The sequence below is a fragment of the Bos indicus x Bos taurus genome, chromosome 17 (assembly GCF_003369695.1).
Source record: "Bos indicus x Bos taurus breed Angus x Brahman F1 hybrid chromosome 17, Bos_hybrid_MaternalHap_v2.0, whole genome shotgun sequence".
Taxonomy (NCBI): domain Eukaryota; kingdom Metazoa; phylum Chordata; class Mammalia; order Artiodactyla; family Bovidae; genus Bos; species Bos indicus x Bos taurus.
The window spans coordinates 34,910,320-34,924,780 of NC_040092.1; the positions used below are offsets into that span (position 1 = coordinate 34,910,320).

Sequence of the window (14,461 nt, forward strand, 5' to 3'; positions counted from 1 at the left end):
AAAATCGTAGTTGACTATATGGACCTTTGTCAGCAAAGTAATGTCTCTGCTTTTTAATATGCTGTCTAGGTTTGTCATAGCTTTTCTTCCAAGGAGTAAGCGTCTGTTAATTTTCTGGCTTCATTCACCATCTGCAGTGATTTTGGAGTCCAAGAAAATAAAGTCTGTCACTGTTTCCATTTTTTCCCCGTCTATCTGCCATGAAGTGATGGGACTAGATGCCATGGTTTTAGCTTTTAGAATGTTAAGTTTTAAGCCAGCTTTTTCTCTTTCACCTTTATCAAGAGGCCCTTTAGTTCCTCTTTCCCTGGTAGCTCAGCTGGTAAGAATCCACCTGCAATGAAGGAGACCCTGATTAGATTCCTGGTTCAGGAAGATCTGCTGGAGAAGGGATAGACTACCCACTCCAGTATTCTTGAGTTTCCCTGGTGGCTCAACTGGTAAAGAATCCTCCTCCATTATGGAAGACATGGGTTCGATCCCTGGGTTGAGAAGATCCCCTGGAGAAGGGAAAGGCTACTCACTCCAGTATTCTGGCCTGGAGAATAGTATAGTCCTGTATAGTCGAAGAGGTCACAAAGAGTCAGATACAACTGAGCAACTTTCACTTTCACTTCCAGCTTTTTGGTATAAGGGTGGTGTCATCTGCCTATCTGAGGTTATTGATATTTCTCCTGGGAATCTTGATTCCAGCTTGTGACTCACCCATCCCGGCATTTTACATGATGTATTCTGTGGAATTATCCAAATTTTACACAACTTATGTAAACCCAAAGTACATGAGCATGCTGTAAATTAGTTAAGCCTGTAAATTGGCACCCAGCATTTTTCAAATATTTTGCAATGACAAATACAACTAGAAAAATGCTATACATATCATTTTACAAGTATGTAAAGATAAAGTGGTGGTTCTAGATGTTTTTTAAATAGTTTTGATAGATATTTCCAATTAACTTCCTAGTCATATATATATGTGAGAGTTGGACTCTAAAGAAAGCTGAGTGCTGAAGAATTGATGCTTTTGAACTGTGGTGTTGGAGAAGACTCTTGAGAGTCCCTTGGACTGCAAGGAGATCCAACCAGTCCATCCTAAAGGAGATCAGTTCTGAGTGTTCATTGGAAGAACTGATGTTGAAGCTGAAAATCCAATACTTTGGCCATCTGATGCGAAGAGCTGACTCATTTGAAAAGACCCTGATGGCAGGAAAGATTGAGGGCAGGAGGAGAAGGGGATGACAGAGGATGAGATGGTTGGATGGCATCACCGACTCAATGGACATGAGTTTGAGTAAACTCCGAGAGTTAGTGATGGTCAGGAAGGCCTGGCGTGCTGCAGTTCATGGGGTCGCAAAGAGTCGTACACGACTGAGTGACTGAACTGAACTGAGTCTTTATCTGTTTACATTCCCTTTAAGTAACAAACACTTATCTTTCTTTCTTTGAAAGATAAAAGATTTTTCTCTCAGAAAAACTTGTGACTGAAAGTAAGTTACAGATCTTCATGATAATTACATATCTGATTAAATTTAGTTTAAAATTGTATGTATTTAATTATTATTGTAGACAAAGATCTTTTATAGTATGCTTTGCTCTATAAGCAATTTTAAATTCCTTAGCCTATTTCTTATATATTAACAGATTATACAATTCTTATAGATAAATAAATGTAAATTAGCTTCAGTTCACACATATAAACTAACTTCGGATTTTATTGCATTGTCTTTGACTTTTTTGTATTATGTTCTTCATGTATAAAATTCCCATCATTAACTTTTTATTTATTATTTTTCAATATCTTATTATATTTAAAACATTTCTCTTCTAAAATAATTAAAATTTAAAGGTATTTTTCACACTACAGTGTAGTGATTATTAAATAATAAAATATATGAGATTAGGGAGTGTCAGAGGAAATTTATTTTTAAATTAGATACTCAGGGATACACACACACATGCACACACAAATAAACATTCACAATGTTGTTGCTGTTGTTTTTTAGTTGTTCAGTCATGTCTCTTTGTGACTCCATGGACTGCAGAAAACAGACTTTCCTGTCCTTCACTATCTACTGGAGTTTATTCAAATTCATGTTCATTGAGTCGATTATGCCATCCAACCATCTCATCCTCTGTCGCTCTCTTTTCTCCTGCCCTTAATCTTTCTCAGCAATAGGATCCTTTCCAATGAGTTGGCTCTTTACATCAGGAGGCCAAATTATTGGCACTTCAGCCTCAGCATCAGTTCTTCCAAGGAATATTCAGGGTTGATTTCCTTTAGGAGTGACTGGTTTGAACTCCTTGGCATCCAAGGGACTCTCAAGAGTCTTCTACAACACCACAGTTCAAAAGAGTTAATTCTTCAGCACTCAGCCTTCTTTACAGTCCAACTCTCACATCTGTACATGACTACTAGAAAAACCATAGCTTTGGAAATGTGGACCTTTGTCAGCGAAGTGATATCTGTGCTTTTTAATAGACTATTTAGGTTTGTCATAACTTTCCTTCCAAGGAGCAAGTGTCTGAATTCATGGCTGCAGTCACCATCCACAGTCATTTTGCAGCTCAAGAAATAGTCTTTCAGTTTCCATTTTTTTCCCCATCTATTTGCTATGAAGCAATGGGAATGGATGCCATGATATTAGGCTTTTTGAATGTTGTAGTTTTAAGTCAGATTTTTCACTCTCCTCTTTTACATTTATCAATATGCTCTTTAGTTTCTCTTCACTTTCAGATATGCAGTGGTGTCATCTGCATATCTGAGGTTGATATTTCTCCCAGCAATCTTGATTCCAGCTTGTGATAATCCAGCCTGGCACTTCACATGACATACTCAGCAGAAAAGTTAAAGAAGCAGGGAGACAATATGCATCCTTGACTTACTCATTTCCCAATTTTGAAATTTGTACTCCTTTCTCAATTTCAAAATTTTCAAATTTGTACATTCAATATGTACAAAAGATAAATCATGCTTAAGTCTTACCTTTACTGTGAAAGAAACTCACTAGGTAATCATGATAGTACCTGTTTGTCCTCACTTTTAAAATATACGTGACTAAACTTAGTGTTCAAAAATTTTCTTTGGTAACAGTCAGAGCTAGAGCTGTGCTTTCCATGAACTTTTATGCTCTATCTTTCTCTCAAAAAAAAAAAAAAAAAAAAGCACTTGGTTGTTAGTTAACTCTGTTCTCTACACTCCAAAGTTTTAGTTCATACACTGCTCAATTCATATCACAGAACTCTCAATAAATTTTTAAGAGTGCTAAAATATTTTCATCACTTTAAAAATACATCCTGAGACAATAACATATGTAATTCAACTAATGCATATATATTTTTTTGTTGCTATTATTTACCTGCTAAGCTGTGTCCAACTCTTTGTGACTGCAACACACCAGGCTTCCTTCTCCTTCACTGTCTACCAAAATTTGCTCAAACTTATGTCCATTGAGTCAGTGATGCTTTCTAATCATCTCATCCTCTGCCACCCCCTTCTCCTCTTGCCCTCACTCTTCCCCAGCGTCAGGGTCTTTTCCAATGAATCAGCTCTTCATATAAGGTGGACAAAGTACTGAAGCTTCAGTTTCAGCATCAGTCCTTTCAGTGAATATTCAGGATTGATGTCCTTTAGAATTGATGGATTTGATCGCCTTGCTGTCCAAGGGAGTCTCAAGAGTCTTCCCCAACACCACAAATTAAAAACATCAATTCTTTAGTACTCAGCTTTCTTTATGATCCAACTGCTACATCCATACATCATGACTACTGGAAAAACCACAGCTTTGACTCTATGGAGTGTGTGTGTGTGTGTGTGTGTGTATATATATATACTTTCCTTTTTCTATTTTCCACCTTCTTTTTCTTTGACTACAGGCATCCAACTAGATATTTTTTATTCTTTGTCTTTCAACTTCACCTTTTCAGAAAACTGGTAGCTTTTATAATTATTGAATAGAAGGAGACTTTTGAAAAGAGATAATATTTTATTCAACATACTATGTTTCCTGCTATAAAGTGTCTGTATTTTTTTCTATATCTCACTCTTTCTTTGTGGATTTAACTAATATTATCTCTCTTTATTTCCCCTGTCCCTTTCTTCCTGCTTTTAGTGGAATGGATTCTTCAAAACCTTTACTAGCTCATAGCCAAAAAGCTGACCTCGTTGCTCCCTTTGAGACATTCTACTCACCCACAGGTAAAGATTATTTGATTCTATAGACAATAATTTTGTATACAGCTCTATAAAAATATATTCACACTAACATTTTATCTTTAGAGAAGTGTTAAGTATTATATGGGGGAAGTGCGTACTTTTCATATTTTTAAAAATGTAACTGGTTTTAAAATTTGTTCAGCACTGAATACTAATATTTCCTTTTTGAAACCAAGTATTCTTTCTAGTGCATGTTGCTTCTATACTATGAGAAATTGTCCATTCCTATTTTACTAACAGGTATTTGAAGAGCATAAGAGATTATAAAATTTGCCAGAGTTAAATTTCAAGCAAACTCTTAGATATAACTAAGTGTTCATTTATTTTATAATGTGTTTATAAAGTGTTCTTTGTATTTTGTTACAACATATTGTTTTTCAATTTGATTTTCCCCTTTCATCGGATCTAATGGCCATACCTCAATCATGTAACTTGTTTATTTCATAATATGTTGATATAGTTTATTACATAATACATGACATATGCCAAGAAAGTTCTGATATGAAATTTTATATCTTAAAATATCATACTACTTTGTAGGTAAGTATATTTTAATATCAACAAAAAGAGACAAATGAAATAAACATATTTATTTACCAAATACATGACTTCATTATAAATTAAATATCTTAATATAATTCTGAGATGAGAAAAATTCTAATAGCAAAATACTACCTCCAAGAAATGTTTTGATAAATAAATGTTTTAGATAATGTAATTTCTGGCAAGCAGTTTACTTTCCTGCTACAGTTCAATAAAAATAGTTGATACATTTTTGCAGCCACTTGAAAGAAAAATGTTACTATGCCAGAACTTGTCCTTCATGTACCAAGTTTACTCAAGAAAAATTATACATAAAGATAGTTATAACCTTCCTGATTTTTGCTTGCAGGAAATTCTGATTTATAAGTGGTAGTTAAACAAAAAATTGCTTAAAGGTTATCCCATAAGTGGATGTAGACTTCTCAAAGGAGCAAATAGACATGTATGGAAACTCCCTGGGAGCTTGTTCCTTCAAAGACCATTACAGTATTCAAAATGAAAGTATGTTGTCATAATTTTCACATTTCATAATGACAGCACCTTTTTTCAAAATCTTTACGAACATACAATTTTAAAAAAGCATTTTCATCAATAATCTGTGTTATTGATAGTTAAATAGACTTTGTCAATTACATTGGTTTTGGTTTCCTCTAGTTTCAAAATTAAAATTCAATTGTAAAAACTCTGTAAATTGCAGAATATTTTCTTACTGAGTTTTGCTCATATATTTCTGATAGATTATGTAGATTCCCATGGCTTGGTTTCTGTGCAAATTTGCATGCAATGCAGCCAAGCCTAATGACAAAAATAAAATCATTAATAATTATCATTAATTATTTTAAAGCTTTATTGCACTTTTTATGAGTATTCAGAGCAGTCTGATTCTTAATATTTGGTAATACTTTTCAATCTTGATATTTAGAGTTTTCTTGCCTTATTGCTTCTACTAAATTCTTCCTTCTCCAAGTCTTTCACTTACCCTGTCTTTAGGTTTTTGCTGTTGTTATATTTTCCTCCCTTTGCTACCTATTCTCATTATCTTCTGAGTCTTTATTGTGCTGATCAACTTATATTTTCTTTGAAAGTTTTTGTTAATCATTTGCTTTTATTTCACCATCCTCCATATCCTATTAGTCATCATAAAAATGTAAACTTTGGAAACTATCTCACTCAGCTCCCTGGCAGAAAGAATGGGCAGAAAGGGAACACTAGGTAGATAGTAGAGAGACAGATAGATATATCTTTATAGTTACCATTTCTTAAAATACACTCCAACACCAAAACAGGGAAAGTACAAAAGTCCCTGTACAATAGTACAGACTCTGGAGATTTTAGTTACATATATTTTGATAGTAAAAACACAAGCTTTAGCATTCACATTTGTTTTCTCATGGCACCATCATCCTTCTATGAACAAAATTTGTATCTTGAGAGCATATTAAGCACCACTGTTTACTAAAATCTTAACAAAATTGCTCCTTTGATTATTTCATATAAGCCAATCAGCCGACTTACAGAAAGCTTTAACACAATGTTTCTGAGACCTACCATAAGTCCTGTCATTAAAAATATGCAAAATAGTGAAGAAGAAACATTTTCTTGATTGTTTGCCCAAATATCTCCCTCATGAGGAAAGAAAATCACCAACAGCTTGCTTTCATGTGAGATGATGATTCACAAAATGGTGAAATAATACATACATAAGTTATGGATTAAATTAGGCAATAAAATATAGATTATTATCATTATGCCTTTGTTGAAACAACATTTTATTGCATTACAAAATCCCAGGAAAGTGTGTAATACTTTATTGGGGTTATTTTTTTAATAAACATCTGTTAGTGAAACACTATCACTCTTGTGAAGATAAATGACCTGCTGCTCTTTTCTCTTTTGTCTAACAACTTATAAAATCATAAATTTTATTTTCCAAAAGGAAAAAAAATGTTTAACACTCCAGTTATTTTTTTTCACAAGTGGATCTAGAAATTTACCTCTAATTTTCTAGACCATAAATATTAAAAAAGTTTCCAAGATGAGCTGATGATAGACTTGAACAGAGGCCACCAAGGGCTTCTGGGAAGAGTCTTATGAAGAAGCCTGAAAATTTAGCTTCTTCCAGGCCTGGACCTTATCTGCACTTCAGAAGTTCACCTGCCTACAAACACTATGCTTTGAACGTTTGAACAATTACATGAGAGTAAGAACAAGAAGCAAAAAAAAAAAAAAAAAAATGCACTTGCACACATGTACACACATCAGTTAAGTAAGATGCTTCTTAACTAGGAGTAAGCATAGTCTTGAAAAATACATATTTCTCTCTTCAAAGTGTATTTATTACTCTTCTAAATTGTGACATATATTTACATATACATATATATATATATATGATTCTTCATATTATATTCTATGGCATGTTGTTTTCTAATATTAATGTACTAAACTAAATTGGCTCAATTCCAAAAGGCAAAATTCTAATATTAATGATGGTAAGTTAACTTGCATCAGTTTCATGAGGCAAAACATGTGCTCCCTCGATGACCAATAATAGCTAGAAAGAAATTTCTGATTTGACAATTAAGTACTATTAGGAGGAGAGAGGGAGGAAATGTTCCCATAATCTAATAATTTAGCATCCTTTTATAATTCTTGTCTGATTCAATCATGACAATAGAGATTTGTTTTGGTTTTCAATCACAGAGCCTCTGTGAAGCACTGAATAAGTCAAACTGGTGGAGTGAAGATCAGAAACAGACTATAAGAAGAAGGGAGTCATCAAACCAACCAATCTGAGAACCCCCAAAAAGTCAGCTTCCCAAATGGAAAAGGAAGAGAGAGTTGGTGACATTTACTGGACATTGTTGTCTCTTTGAGTCTGTAGTGAAAGTGAAGTTGCTCAGTCGTGTCTGACTCTTTGCAACCCCATGGACTCTAGCCTACCAGGCTCCTCCGTCCATGAGATTTTCCCAGCAAAGGTACTGGAGTGGATTGCCATTTCCTTTTCCAGAGGATCTTCCTGACACAGGGATCGAACCCAGGTCTACCTGCATTGCAGGAGACACTTTATCCTCTGAGCCACTAGGGAAGCTAGTAGTAGGTTATTTAATATCAGGCTCCAGGATCTGTCCTTTAGTAGGTTCATAATTAGGAATAAAATTAGAAATGAGATAGAAGAATGTGAGCACAAGATACAACACACACATTTCTGCTACTGTCTTCCATTTGTAACCATGTCAACCTTGCTTCCTTGCTTTGCTTCCACCTTTCAAATATTTCACAAATTTTTATCTTGGCCAAGCCCTACCAGGCAACAGTTGAGGAAGGAGCTTTGCTTACTTTGAGTTTCAGTTTCACCCAAAAGCGGGAATTTATAGTCTGCATCACCACAACCTGCCCCTTGTCAACTTGGCCTCCTTATATACCTCTTGTAATCATATTTAACTTCCGAATAAAGCAATTCTAAATCAGGCTAACCACTTTAGCGTGAGTGAATTCAACAAACACAAGCCAGTTCCAGCAATTTGCTTGCTGTTAAGTCAATCTCCTTTCAGCAGACTTGTCTGTGGAAAAACATAATGAATAAAATATCCTGCGAACTGACTGATAGTGGTTATGGCAGAACTATGATGGTCCAGGAATACAATCTATATCCTGGTGGCTTATTCCAGTGCTAACAAATGGATTTCCCTTCAATGATGCCTGAATGACTGCTCCCTTGGGTGAATGGTACTATAATGCATGTTCAGCTTGGTCTCTGCTACTGATGTTGCCAAATCCAGGCTTGTTCCACTCATCTGCAGGACAGGCCAATTAAATGAGAGATGGGTTGCTGGGACAAGGAATAGCAACTACCCAGAAAGTCAACAAACCAAAAGGATGATAGACTATTGTCTCAAAAAAAATATATTTCCTGGATTTGGATACTAGTTTCTTTTATAGAGCAAAAAGGGGAAGGTGAAGAGGAAAAGTAAAACAGGTGATCATTGTTTGCAAATATTTCCTGATTCTAGCCAGACTCTGTAGGGGATGCATTAATTTTTTCTTTCTTGTAGCCATTCATAGGTGGGCCTGGTCAGGATATTTCCTGTGAGTTTAAACAAAAGTATTTTAGCTTAATAATAAATTTTAGCTTAATAATAAATCTGGCATGGCAGGGTTCCCAGGGATGTGCCATTATGTAAACTTTAAGCTGTAGGCAACATCCCTTGAACATAAAGTTTACAGGTAAAATAAACAGATCCAATAGGGAGTCTAATTTTTTCTTCTCTACTACACTGATATGTTTGTCACTCAGCAGTGTCTATAGCCAAACTGCCTTGGTGAGGTAAGCATATGTTGCTGAGCTCAGGCTTAAAGTTCATCTCTGCCATCACGGTCATTTGGTCCATAAGGACCAGGATTATGGTCATATCACAAATAGGTCATCTTCTTGTTCACCTGGTCAATAGATGTAGAGGAAGAAAAACAATTTTTTCTTCACCCTTCTTAGTTTTTGGCTGAAATTTCTGTAATAAGAGATATTAACAAGAGAAAAACCAGTAGACACATTAACATGTGTATTTTATGTCAGGATATATTCACGAAAAATGAGAAGCACAAAGTTGTGCCTTTGGAATTCAGGATTAAACATCATCTTATAAAGGAAAAGGAAGGAGGGATACAAGTGTTTGGGGGAAAGAAATTTTTTGGAGATGAATAAACCCTTAGAAAAATAGGTTAGAGGTATGATCATTCGTGACAAAGGTTAAATGTGATATGGAATTCTAGTCCTATCTCCTGTGATAATAGCTAATCTTCCCTGGTTCATAAAACTGCTGGGAAAGAAATGTATGACAAATGGCTCCTTTTGGAATATCTGTCTTTAGGCAGATAAGGGGAGTTTAGAGAGAACCCTGTAAGCAGCCCTTTTGTCCTTTTCCTATTTCTGTTCCCCTTAAACCTTTGCGATAACTAGGTAACATTCAACCCAGCTCCTGACTAGTGCTCTACTGAAGGTACACAATCCCTTGCCTAACCTGTTGACTCACTTCCTGAATTAAAAGGAGTAAGAATGAAGAATTAAATAGGTAAAGAGTGACTGTATCTCTACCCTCAGCTTCCCTTTAGTAAATTTACAAGCAAACAACATTCACAAGAGAGCAGACAAAGGAAGATCAGAAGTCAGCAGGTTTGCACGCAATGTAAAAATGATGAAGAATCTAACCTTCTACCTTAATGATTAACTGAGATTGTTTCCCCCTTTACTTTAAAAACTTTCATGGCTGAGCAGAATCTTCAGAGTTGGTCTCTGGACATAAGACTACCTTCTCCCCAGATTGCTGACTTTTCTGACTAAAGCACAGTTCCTTTCAATTGAATTTTGCTCTTCAATAGATTTTGAGTGGCAAGCAGCTCAACTTGAATTTGGTAACAATCTGCATTTGCTGTTTCTCAAATGTCTACAGTTCAAAATAATCATCATACCAAAGAAGCATATTTGGTGTGGCATATACTGCTACCTTTTATTAAGATTTTTCTCTGCTGGAGTTGCTTTTCCATTAATATTTATATAGGTTACAGATCTTCACACTTTCTGCTTACTTGATGACACTTACCTTTATTTGCTTTTGAACTGTTGTGTTGGAGGACTCTTAAGAGTCCCTTTGACTGCAAGGAGATCAAGCTATTCAATCCTAAAGGAAATCAACCCTGAATATTCATTGGACGGACTGATGCTGAGGCTGAAGCTCCAATGCTTTGGCTACTTGATGCAAAGAGCTGATTCATTGGAAAAGACCCTAATGGTGGCAAAAAGTAAAGACAGGAGGATTAGGGTGTGACAGAGAATAAGATGGTTGGATGCCATCGCTGACTCAATGGACATGAGTGTAAGCAAGCTCCAGGAAATGGTGAAAGGCAGGGAAGCCTGGAGTGCGGCAGTCCGTAGGGTGGCAAAAAGTCGGAAACAACAGAGGGACTTAACAGCAACAATAGATATCCTTATCTGTAGATTTCTAATTTTTGTATTTCCAAGTCCATAACCAAAAACCCTGGAATTACCACTAATTCAGTGCCCATGAACCACTTTAGATCTCTCCGTCTGCTATCTTCTCTGAAAAACAAAATTAAAACAATGACAATAACAACATAACATACTGCTTAAAGTTCTGCCCATTAGTAAATGACATTTTCACCACTGTTCCTCAGCATCATCCCTAAATATGACAGTAACTCCGAACTAATAACTTTCAGGTGGTGGCAGCCTACTGTAAACCAGGCCCATTTTTTTAATCTCTCTCACGTGATGGTCACAGTGAATTCTCCATGAGGTCACAGGTTTAGGGTGAGACAGAGAATGTAGTATATCCCTTCATTAGATTTTATTTAGGATTTACATACTATCCACTTCTACGGCTGCACTGCATAAAACCAAGATGATTTTACTTTTACCTTTAGTTCTAATTGTTGAGACCGTTTATTCTTCTGAGAAATTTACAGTCTTTCACTTGAAAGTCTAGAATATATGTGCTTATATGAAAATACATTTTAATCTGTATGACTTAAAATTTGTTGTTGTAGAGTTGCTAAATTGTGTCCTACTCTTTTGTGACCCCATGGACTATAACCCTCCAGGCTCTTCTGTCCATGGAATTTCCCACACAAGAATATTGGCGTGGGTTGCCATTTCCTTCTCCAGAGAAATCTTCCTGACCCAGAAATCAAACCAGCATCTCCTGCATTGGCAGGCAAATTCTTTACCACTGAGCTACCTGGGAAGCCCAAATTTTGTTTAAGGTGTCTTAGAATTATTTATTTTATCAGAATGTGATAAGTGTATCACAATAAGTAACTATATGACTATGTCCATACTTATCCTTTTATGAAAGTTGTTTATATTATGAAAATTGAGCTTCTATACTTTTCTATCATTTAAACAAATTGACCTTGTTGTCCCAGATTTTTATGATTATATATATATATATATATATATATATATATATATATATGCACTATGAAATGTTTTTTGATTATTTAAAACACAGTAGGAAATTTTTGTTGTTGTTAAAGTTAATAACTTGCAAATTAGGAAATCAGATGTTGGACAACATCTTTCACTAAGAGTAAGTCAAGATGCATGAATCAGCTCAACTATTTAAAAATAACGTGTTACTTTTTGTTTTGTTTTGTTTTTAATTATTTTTTAATTGAAGAATAAATGCTTTACAGAATTGTGTTGGTTTCTGCCAAACATCAACATGAATCAACCATAGGTATACATTTGTCCCCTCCCTTTTGAACCTTCCTCCCATCTCACTCTCCATCCCTCCCCTCTAGGTTGTTATAGAGCCCCAGTCTGAGTTCCCTGAGTTAAACAGCAAATTCCCATTGGCTATCTATTTTAAAAAAGAACAAATAATGTGTTTCCTCTAAAGAAGCAAATTGTAAGAGTCCAGGAACCTATGTAACAAGAATCCTTTAAAATGGTTCCCTTGATTCTTTAAAGTTCCCATTGCTACTTCAGTAGATTCTTCTTGCACTGGATATAACAGAGGTTTGACTAAACATGCCTCTGAAATTCCATCACATGTTTCCTACATAAATTTTTCAAGCAGGATGTCTTAGAGCAAAGAGGGCTGGAATGTATGATTCTTTAGAATTATTCAGTTCAGTTCAGTCACTCAGTTGTGTCAGACTCTTTACAACCCTGGACTGCAACATGCCAGTCTTCTCTGTCACCAACTCCTGAAGCCTGCTCAAACTCATGTCCATTGAGTCAGTGATGCCATCCAACCAACTCATTCTCTTCTTCTCTTGTCTTCAATCTTTCCCAGCATCAGGGTCTTTTCCAATGAGTCAGTTCTTCTCATCAGGTGGCCAAAGTATTGGATCTTCAGCTTCACCATCAGTCCTTTCAATGAGTGTTCAGAACTGATTTCCTTTAGGATGGACTGGTTGGATCTCCTTGCAGTCCAAGGGACTCTCAAGAGTCTTCAACACCACAGTTCAGAAGCATCAATTCTTGAGTGCTCTTTATAGTCCAACTCTCACATCCATACTTGACTACTGGAAAAACCATAGCTTTAACTAGATAGACCTTTGTCAGCATGCTTGCTAATAAATGTCTCCAGACATGGCAAAATTTTAGAGTATGGTGGTTACCAATATACACCAAAAATAATCTAATAAATGTACCTAATCCAATTAGCATAGAATGGTCCTCAGCTGAAAACAAGTTTGTTTGTTTGTTTTGTAAAGTCTCTGAACTATTTAGAAGAGACAAATAAATGTGCTCAAGTAATTGGAGCGCTTACAAGGTAACAGGTACAAAGGTCATGATAGTTTAATGTAGGTGCTTTGGTATATTATAAATTCTGAGAGTGTTTGCTGTTTCCATGAAGTTATTTCAAGTCTAATCAGAGTAATCTAATTAGGAGTACTTTAGTCAAAAATGTAATTTCTCCCACAAAGCACAATTAAAAAAGAACTTACTGAAAACATAATCTTGACTCTTCTCTTCCCATTACCCCCAGCACCATCAACCCAGAACAAAACGCCATACTGATATACATCTATATTTCATCTGAGATTAAATCATTTGTCTATTAATTTCACTATGATATTACATATTCATAGTGTTGTAACCACGTGTTCCGGTAAACAAACTGGAGTGCAGTTCATTACACCTGTGGGTCCAAGGCAGAGTCTCCTCTTAGCCAAGGACCCTGATCAGTTTTTGTGAAAACCTTATATACCCTAAGTGTACGTGCCCAAACCCACCTCCCCAAATTCCCTGAAACTAGTCTGAACAAAGGAAAAGAAAGATACAATCAAAGTTAACCCGTGATTCATATGCCTTAAGCCTGGGTAGTTAACAGTGGACAATTATCAATAGGCCTGTGGTCATACCCTAATAAGCATAATAGAATGCATGATTCTATTCAGTTACATAGATAATTAGGGTATTTTTTTAGGCGATGGAGAGTTTAGGTATGAGCCCTGGGGTTCTTCCTTCCGGGGGCCTGGTTTTCCAGTTGGTATGTCATTTCCATAGATACTGGACATATAGCTCAAAGTCTGCAGTCCGGCCCAAGATGGAGTCCTGCTTTTAAGATGGAGCCTGTACTGTTTCCTCCTTCAGTAGTAACACAAAAAATTAAAAATAAAAATGTAAAAAAATACTGTCAATACTTTATCACAGCTTTGAATATCTTTTCACATCCATATGCTTCTGAAAATAGTGAATAGCGAAGGTGACATAGTAAATAGAACATTAAAATAGTAAGACTCCATTTTATAATTCTGCCTTAGGTCAAAGTTTCTGACAGCACTCAGATCTCAGCAAGCATATTTTATTTGGGACCTACCTTGCCTTTACCTGCTCGACAGTTTTGAGCAGCTATATTTTTATCTTTTCATTTCAAATATTTAGTTATTTCTTCAAATGATATTTATTTTCCTGTTAGCCATTAGTTTTACAATCACTTGTCATTTGGAAAGAATGTCTTAGCAAATCAGATTACATAGTCAAAGGAAATGCAGGTGTTCCTTTAGGCAATCTTATTTTGAATTTAATTTACATACAATATGATATTATATAAGTAGCTGGAAGATATATTCACACATTTCAAAGAGATTTCAGAGGAAGAAAAAATAATAGTCAGGATTTGAAGGGGATATGTTATTTGGTGCCATTTTTAATCATTTTTCTCTTCACCTGCAAACACTATG

At 35.5% G+C, this 14,461-nt stretch overlaps 1 long non-coding RNA gene across 2 annotated transcripts in view; it reads left to right on the forward strand.

The window, feature by feature from the left end:
• Nucleotides 1–14,461, forward strand: part of LOC113907679 — a 33,760-nt gene that overhangs the window by 15,645 nt on the left and 3,654 nt on the right. Inside the window, exons 2-3 of one of the 2 annotated variants that reach the window (XR_003515257.1) lie at nucleotides 4,107–4,192; nucleotides 7,454–7,684. This is a non-coding gene — a long non-coding RNA (uncharacterized LOC113907679). Of the gene's footprint in view, nucleotides 1–4,106; nucleotides 4,193–7,453; nucleotides 7,685–14,461 lie in introns of those variants that run through there. The other variant, XR_003515256.1, reaches the window with a different exon arrangement.